This window comes from Sinocyclocheilus anshuiensis, unplaced genomic scaffold (genome assembly GCF_001515605.1).
Source record: "Sinocyclocheilus anshuiensis isolate Anshui unplaced genomic scaffold, SAMN03320099.WGS_v1.1 scaffold85, whole genome shotgun sequence".
Lineage (NCBI taxonomy): Eukaryota > Metazoa > Chordata > Actinopteri > Cypriniformes > Cyprinidae > Sinocyclocheilus > Sinocyclocheilus anshuiensis.
In genome coordinates, this window is record NW_015536800.1 from 1,411,051 (window position 1) to 1,419,623 (window position 8,573).

The window sequence follows — 8,573 nt, forward strand, 5'->3', positions numbered from 1 at the left end:
TTGTATCAACAGTGTGTGTGTGTGTGTGTGTGTGTGTGTGTGTATATATATATATATATATATATATATGTATATGTAAGGCGATAATACCGCATACCGTGCTATTGAGCCCCTCAAACTGACCGCAAGGGAAATTCCCTCACTTCGCCCTACTGTTTAGTAATGCAGCGCATGTCTTCGGATGAGAAGAGGAAGGGGTGATTGTTGCTGGTTTACTTTATGATGATTGAAATCGCGAAATGGCCTTAAACAATTAGTAAATAAACTGCAGAACATTATGTTTAATAATACACGCACGAATTGCATGTTTTCTGACAGTGCTGCACGAACTCGCGGCAGATCTGCTTGTTAACCAGGGTTCAAAGTTTAAAGCGCGAGGAAAATCTGCACTGAAACAGTCTTACTCGTCAGTTGCTCAGTCACATTTTTATGAATTTTTACAAGGCATGTGACAATGCGATACATGCGACATATTCATAATGAGACTCATTTATAAATCTGCTGTCAACAAAAAGAAGCATTGAGGTCTTCCTGCGTGTTTCCGCCAAAATAAAAGTTGACAAAAAGCAAGAACTCCAACAACATTCATAAATGTTAGTATTCTAATTTTACTGTTGTTCTGTAAAATAAAATAAAAAGTAAGACAATAATAATGATAATAATTACAACAGCACTGTTAATACATTTATTATAACATTCACACATAGTGTTCAAATTGGGATCTGTAATATTTTCTAATGTTTTAAAAGAAGTCTCTTCTGCTCAGCAAGGCTGTTTTTAATTTTACAGTAAAAAATACATGCCTGATTCAAGAAGGGGGTCTGATCGCCAAAAAATATTATTTTAGTAACTTATTCATTTTAAGTTAAATTGTGCTTTGTTGGTATAATGCCTGCTAGAATGTTTCAAAATGTTTAGTGTTAAATATTTTTAAATTGTTTATTTGTAATTGATTTTTTATTTGAAAAACAAGATAAAACAGTAAAAGGCACATTTTGGCTATTTCATTTATGCAATTGTGAAAAGAATTGTCAAAATACATGGGGAAAAAACTTGAAAAACCGTGTTCGGTATTCAGCCTTTGGCCCAGTGTTTCATTTTGTTCGGTTTCGGCTTCGGCCAAAAATTTTAATTTTCGGTGCATCCCTAGTTTACAACATGGAAACAACCTGCATTTATTTCCCAAGCTTCACATTCATTTGATGGTAAATTGCAGGCAATTGGAGAGAAGTTCTTTTTATTTTATTTTTTTCATTTTTTGGTGTTTTTACATTTATTTAAATAGTACAGTTGGGGAGAGGACAAGAAGTATGAGAGGGGGGGACAGGATCGGGGATGGACCACGACTGAAACTCGGGTTGGCTGAATCGCAATTGTGCTACATGTTTTCTCTAAAATGAATAAAAATGTGCAATAATTTAAAATCTAGTCGCTTTTGGTTGGTAAAGTTTTGTGCATATTTATGCTTTTATCAAATGTCATCTCATATGGTGGTTAATATCTTGTTTCGCGAACAAATGAACTGACTCAGTCAGTCAAAAAGATTTTTGAACTTGCTTGTGAATTACTGGTTTGGGTCAGTGAATCATTCAGAGCCGTTACTGACTCCCTTCAACCTGATCTCATGAGAAAATGCAACTATTTTATGTTTAACTGTATTGGTTGGGGATTTTGAATGAATGAGTAAAAGATATATGATTTTTAGGAAAAAAAACAAGCATGAAGGTCCACCTAACCTCACCCTTAAACTTAACTGTCAGTGGGCCGTAAGCAGATCATACGAACATATATAAATGCGATTGTATGAATTCAGCACCAATTTTCCAAAATGTTACATAGTTACAAGCTACCATGAGAGTGTGTTGCTCCATTACTGAAATCAAATTATTTTTACGTTTTGTCTGATTCTAAATGAAATGAACCAGAAATTAAATTAAATGAAAAGATAAGTACACATATTTGCAACAGAGATTTGTAGTGATTGTAGTTTGTCAGCTAAAAAGTCATTTGGCTCCTAAATGTTTAATTTGACCAAAATTAAGTTGTTTCAAAGCAGCCTGTGGCTACTTCAGCTTCACACAAAAAAGTAGCCTGCAAACTCTAAGTTTACAGCCTTCATTTAGTTCCTGTAATCATGTAATCTTAAATGAACACTTCAGCAGGCTGAAGCTCAATGCCTGCAGTAAAAGCACCTTCCTGTAAAACAATATAACAGAGCAATAACCCGACGGTGCAGATGTACCCCTGTACTACATACACCCCCCTCTCAGCCATCAGCTGCAGTCTCTCCACAGCACCACCCTCTCGGCCCCCTTCTCTCTCTCTCTCTCTATCCCCCTCTGACTCACTTTTTCCTCAGTCAGCAAGTCCAGACCCTTAAAGAGGGAGACAGAGACATAGTGCAGCAGCCTGCTGGAATATAAACCAACACACACACACACACACACACACACACACACACACACAGAGTATGCCCAGAGGGCGCTGCTATTAGCAGTGACATCACATCGCTTACCTAAAAAAAACACACAGGCTGCAACAAGGATACCAGATCCTGTATGAAGATGGTTACCAATACACTGACAAAGTCATATCTCTCCAGTCTGCTGCTGGTGATGTGTATGTCTGTGTGTTGGTGATAAAGAAAGATAGAGAGTCAAAGAGAGCAATGGAATAAGAAAGCGTGCAGAATAAATGGATATGTAAAATGGGTGAGAAATATGAGATATTTAGAATTTATTAAATATCTAGCCTAATATATTTCAAGTTTTTAGAGTTTACTCTTTTATATTTTTTTTTTTCACAAAAACTATACAAATACATATACAAAAACAGAATAAGAAAATATCAGTCTCATACATTCCAAAGCCCAACAATAAGGATGGCCTGCTGGTTCGAGGCCAGCGTGAGAGTTTAGGGCTGTGCCGCAATCTCACTTCATCTTACATTCGTTGATCTTTTTAGGCCCCATAGACTTTTAAACATTTTCTGAATGTTGTTGTGATTCTGTATATTTAAACATAGGTAGCTGGCTAGCAATGAGGTTTTGTCAAAATTAAATTGTAAGACAGTCTTGAAAGCGTTAGTTAGAATGGGTTGAAAACAACATAGGCTAATTAAATTAAACAATTACACACAAATCAACGTTTGTTTAGAATGGTGTTAACAGCTTTGTCATTTCTACCTATTAAGTAATTAAAAGAAGCAAATTAAAGCCCTTTATTTTAAAAATTCAAAAGATATATATTTTTTCTTGGCAAATGTATCTTATAAAATACATTTTTGTGGTGGGGCAATTAAAACGAATTAATTTGACCAAAATGAAGTTGCTTCAAAGTAGCCTGTGGCTACTTTAGCTAAAAATATATATATATATATATATATATATATATGTGTGTGTGATGCAAGTGAAAATATGGGAAGTGCAAATAAAAATCTGAAAAAAAAAAAAACTTATTGTTGAGCCATGCAATCAAAAGCAATGTAAAAACGGAAATGTGCAGGCCGAGCAGTATAAACACGACGGCAGCTGCTGCATCATATGAAGCAATGTTCCGGGTTTAACACATGATATCTACAGCATCTGTGCCAACAGAAAATAATTTGCCCCTTTGTTTGTAAAATGGGCAAAAGTAATGTTTACACTAATGCCTTTACAAAGGAAGTTGACAGAGCTTAGCTTGTTTTGAATTTGGAAAATTCAGATTAATCTTTTGTTACAAAATATTAGCAGTCCTTCATTTTGAAAGTCTGAAAAAGACAGAAGGATCCTGAACATGGAAAAAGTGATCTATAAAATATAATGAGATTTGGCAATAGTCAGCACTGCCAAAGTCAATTCAGTAGAGAGAGTCTAAATCACAGGTAGCGATTTGAAGATTTATCTAGCACTAAACGTATTTGATTTTACACACGTTTTAATTTTTAAATGTTTCTGCAAATACTCTTAAATGTGTATAGGAATTGTGCACTAAGAAATGACTGAAATGTTAAATAGTCTACATCCAAATTGTAAAATGGGTCATACTGCCATTATTAACCTTAGGTGTTCTTCTGTCTTGACTGTTATATGACAATTTCAGGCTGTCACATACCAAAAATGCTAGTTTATGAACATCCAATGAGGCAGCCGCCATATACCCTAAATATATACATCACTCTTTAACCTACAATAATGTCTGACTACCACCAGTCTAAATATCCTGTGACAACAAACACATTTACACCCAAACAAAATCATGTTTCTGCATAGGCTGGCAATCTGTGCACTGAGAAACCAGATAATATGGCATGGCTTTGTGCTAACAGTTGGCCAAAATATAACCCATGATGAATGATATAACAAACATTGCATCATACAACAAATCCTGACGAGCACTGGCTCTAGAAATAAGACTTTATGACCACAACAGCCCTCAGCAAAACATTCCAGAAGGCTCTCATTCCCAAAGCATCGACCTTATCCCAACCAGAGCACAAGGAAATCGGAATCCTTAACAAGGATATATTTTCACTATACCCGACTGAACTGAGCTGCTGTTGCACAACAGACAGGCACGAAGTGAAGGGATAAAAGTCAAGTTTAGAAGATCAAGAATTGGGTTTAAAAAAGACAAGAGCCACTGAAAAAGACAGAGGTTTACACTAAGATTTCCTCCATTATGCATACTATGTGCTCACAGTTTTTATGGATACAATATGATACAAAGACTTAGATTAGATTATCTAAAATATGGCACAAAGTAGCAATTTTTATACTCTTTTATAGCAACTACTGGGGGGTCCAAAAGTCTGAGACCATATTTTCTAAACACATTCAAACCAACCAGAAATATACCAAATAACTGAGATTATCATATAGGCTAAATCAGGGACTTTCACATTACAGTCCCCTTGCAGTTGACCGCCTTCCTAAAAATCAATGACAGCTATATATTTTTATGTAGACTGTGAAAACATTTTTTTAAGTGTGATATAAAGAAATATTATCTAGAGAATACTTATCCTATATTAAGTATTTATTTTTTCTATCCACTATTAGAGATAATGTATGTATAGTCCTTCAACATAAAACACATTTTGTTTTTATTTCCTACAAACAATGAAATACTTATTAATAGGATATTTGTTATTAATCTCATGAAGTCTTTCGAAAGCAGCAAGAAACAAAGCAGAAAGAAATATATTTGGAAAATATATTTAAATAATTAGTCTATTTCATTTAACTTTTAATTAAAATCTTATTTTAACAAGTTAACTCTGGAAGTCCTGAAAAATACATTTTTCAAAAAAAAAAAATATATATATATTTTCTCTCATATAATTTTCTCTTTTCATGTTCACAAATGAATCTGAATTTGAATGCCTTTTTCCAATCAAAATTATGCTGGCCTCACAATATTATTTTCATTAATGGGCTAGTTCAGGCCAGGGCTAGTAATTTTATCATCATTTATTTAGCTTCATGTCATTCCAAACACAATATTCTTTCATTCATCTTCAGAACACATATGAAGATATTTTTATTATTCTCTCATCATTTTTGTCCATTCATTGAAAGTCTATATAACCACTGATAATGATTTAGGTTTTTATTCACATATAAACATTGACTTAACACATTAGAACAAACCTTATTGTTTCTTGTGCTTAAAGTATGCATGTTCATCAATATTTATATGTGAATAAAAACCTAAACTAAAAACTTCATCATATAACGTAATTGCGTCTCTTCAGAAAAGTTGGTATAAATTGCTCAATTCATATTTTATATGACTGTTATAATGCCTTTATTACTTTCTGAAACTTGACAATTTGAAAAATGACAAAAATTAGAGAATTTTCATTTTTGGGTGAACTATCCCTTTAAATTAGAAAGATAGCCTACAACATTTTCACTGGGGCCTTACTGTCCTATATATTATTAATATTAATATAGGCTATATATTACTAGTATTCATGTTTATACATTTCTATATCAGACTGTTAATAATATTTCTATTCATGACCAACGCAAGAGCTTATTAATAGTGCAGCAATCAGAGGAAAGTCAAACCCATGAAGCAATCACACCCCACATCTCTAGTGGGTTACAGTGGAAGGCGCAGGGACGCAACTCAGTGGAAATGACCGCGTATAGTTTACAAACACACTTACAAGTTCATAAATAAACAGGACGAATACTGACAACCACCACCACTACCATTTCATCTGGCAACAACACTGCTTTCCAGAAATGCAGCAACCAGCTTTGAAGTAACAACAATTCCCAAAGCTGCTCTCAATGTTGCATATGCCTTCTACATTTCAGCCCATGAATTATAGTACAGTAAGTGATCGCAATCGCCTTACTGTGAACGATTTCTACAGTATAATTGGCTATTGTAGTTCTGCACACGGCTGGAAGGAGCGGAGAATGTGAGATGGTCTTATAGAGAACATGTCTGCTCTTGGAGCAGAACGGGCGTCATGAAACAACACGAGGGTCTCGCCACTGCGACGCGACGCGCCGCGCACCTACAGCGGACACAGGCCAACGGGCTCATACTAGTAACGATTCTTTCAAACACACATGTTGGGTTCTTTAACTTAAACAAACAAGCGCGTTTGCCTCAGCCCTGTATGAGAGACTATCGATTCCATCTGCTTTGACTTTTCCATTGGCCTGGCCTTGAACAGGGGGCCGGAGCCTGCCATAGACCTGCGAGGCGAGGCGCGTAAAAATAACCGTGGCGAAATAAACGTCCCACTTATTAAATACCACACATCCTAATGTTTAAGTGACATTAATTGTAAAACTGAAGGATCAACAGCGAAGCACAAAGTGAGCGGTTAAGTCAAGCGAAATTCAGAAGCAGGGCTGCGACCCCCGTTTACCCCCATTCCATCGCAACTGAAACGAACTGGATATAACAGCAGCAAATACGCGTCAAATCGCTACTATGTATCAAGCGATAACGTGTTTGTTACTGTAGCAAAGCACGAGCGTTCGTATAATGTAACGATCATATTCGAAACAGTTAGTCAGCAACCCATCTGCCGAGGCGTCTATCCGCCTTCTGCTATCGCTGTTTGGGCGAAGCACGTCTACAACTTCATATTTCCAACCTTTCAAACTCATTACCAACAAAAGTGGCAAACGACAAGAATTGAATGTTCTCGAATCATAAATCAGCTGCTCTCATGTCCAGGTTAAATATTTTGGCATAGCACATCACTCACCTCAGATGTCAGCACCCTCTCTCGTTCTCCTCCTTTTTTTCTGCTTTACCTCTCTCGTTTATTCTCCTCTAGCGATGTCCGATTCTCGAGAGTCGTTCATTTGAGTCGAATCGTTTGAATGAATTGACCGGTTCGCAAGGCCTTTCTGAATGATTCGTTCACGAAAAATCGGTCCGTGCGGTTCTTGAGTCAACAATTCATTAAACTGAGAACCTTCAGCTGGGAATTCACGGTTCGTAAAGAGCCGAAAACCAGGGAGGTCGACATTAAATAAATGCATCCAAAAACTGTGATGAGTGATGAAAATTAATATTACTGTTGTTTAATGTAAATGTAAATTTTATGTAGCTTCTAGCCTAAATTTATGTTTTTATGAGCTGGTAAACGACTGCAATGAGTTTAACTGTGGTACATGAACTAGGCCTACAATAAACATCCTTGTTAATAAAAACAAACAAACAAAATACAGGCAATATATGCCCTTTTATTGCAACAAGGATATATACAGCATTCAGACAAAAAAAAAGAGTAAGACAATAAAAATATTCGTAGAGGGTTATATGAAATTATGAAATGAACTAAAACACATTATTAAACTTTTAGTTATTTGAATAATTCAAATATACACCAACACATTACACATTTCTTTTTCATTTTTCTTTTTTTTTATATAAATGTACATTTATGAATTTTAATTTTTTGCAAGGCATAGTAATAAAATTATTGTAATCTTCATATAATGCTCTAAATGCTTTTCAAAGAGTAACCACAAAACAAACATTTATAGCCAATACGCAAGAGTGGGTTAAATTCTTTTTTATCAAAATTAGAAAGCTCAATCCAAAACACAATTCCAAAATATTGTTTATAAGATGTTTTTTAAGTGATCACAAAAGGAGCAGTTGCTGTCATTAAACTTTGCAAGTTTGTAGTTTACTGGAAGCAATATATTATTGCACATGTATAGCAAATATATCTTGCCGAGACGTCAGATACAAGGCGATGACGTAAAAGAACCAGTGAATTGCTTTTAACCGGCTCACTGACAAACTGTTCGAAAGAACCGATTCGCATAAATGATTCGGACTTCCCATCACTACTCTCCTCCCTTCCAGATGTCGAGCGCTGGCTTCCAATCCGCGTATTCCCGGAAGACAGCGGACCAATCGGCCAGCGGACCACAGGAAACACATTCCCGGAGAGAAGAGAGCGTGACGGAAAGTTTGGAGAGAGAACCTTAATCAATTTAGAGGAATAAACTGGAGGAAATGTACCGCTGAAAACAGAAGCTGTCAGAAATAATAATTCAAATCTCATAATAAATAGTATGTCAACATGCACTCTTTTTTTTG

At 35.6% G+C, this 8,573-nt stretch overlaps 1 protein-coding gene across 5 annotated transcripts in view; it reads right to left on the minus strand.

The window, feature by feature from the left end:
* Positions 1-7,281, minus strand: part of LOC107656070 (amyloid beta A4 precursor protein-binding family B member 2-like) — a 56,475-nt gene extending 49,194 nt beyond the window's left edge. For all 5 annotated transcript variants that reach the window (XM_016443769.1, XM_016443793.1, XM_016443785.1 and 2 more), the window contains exon 1: positions 7,222-7,281. The gene's annotated coding sequence lies outside the window, so the exon portion shown is untranslated. The remainder of the gene's footprint in view (positions 1-7,221) is intronic.
* Between the last annotated feature and the right edge of the window lie 1,292 nt (positions 7,282-8,573).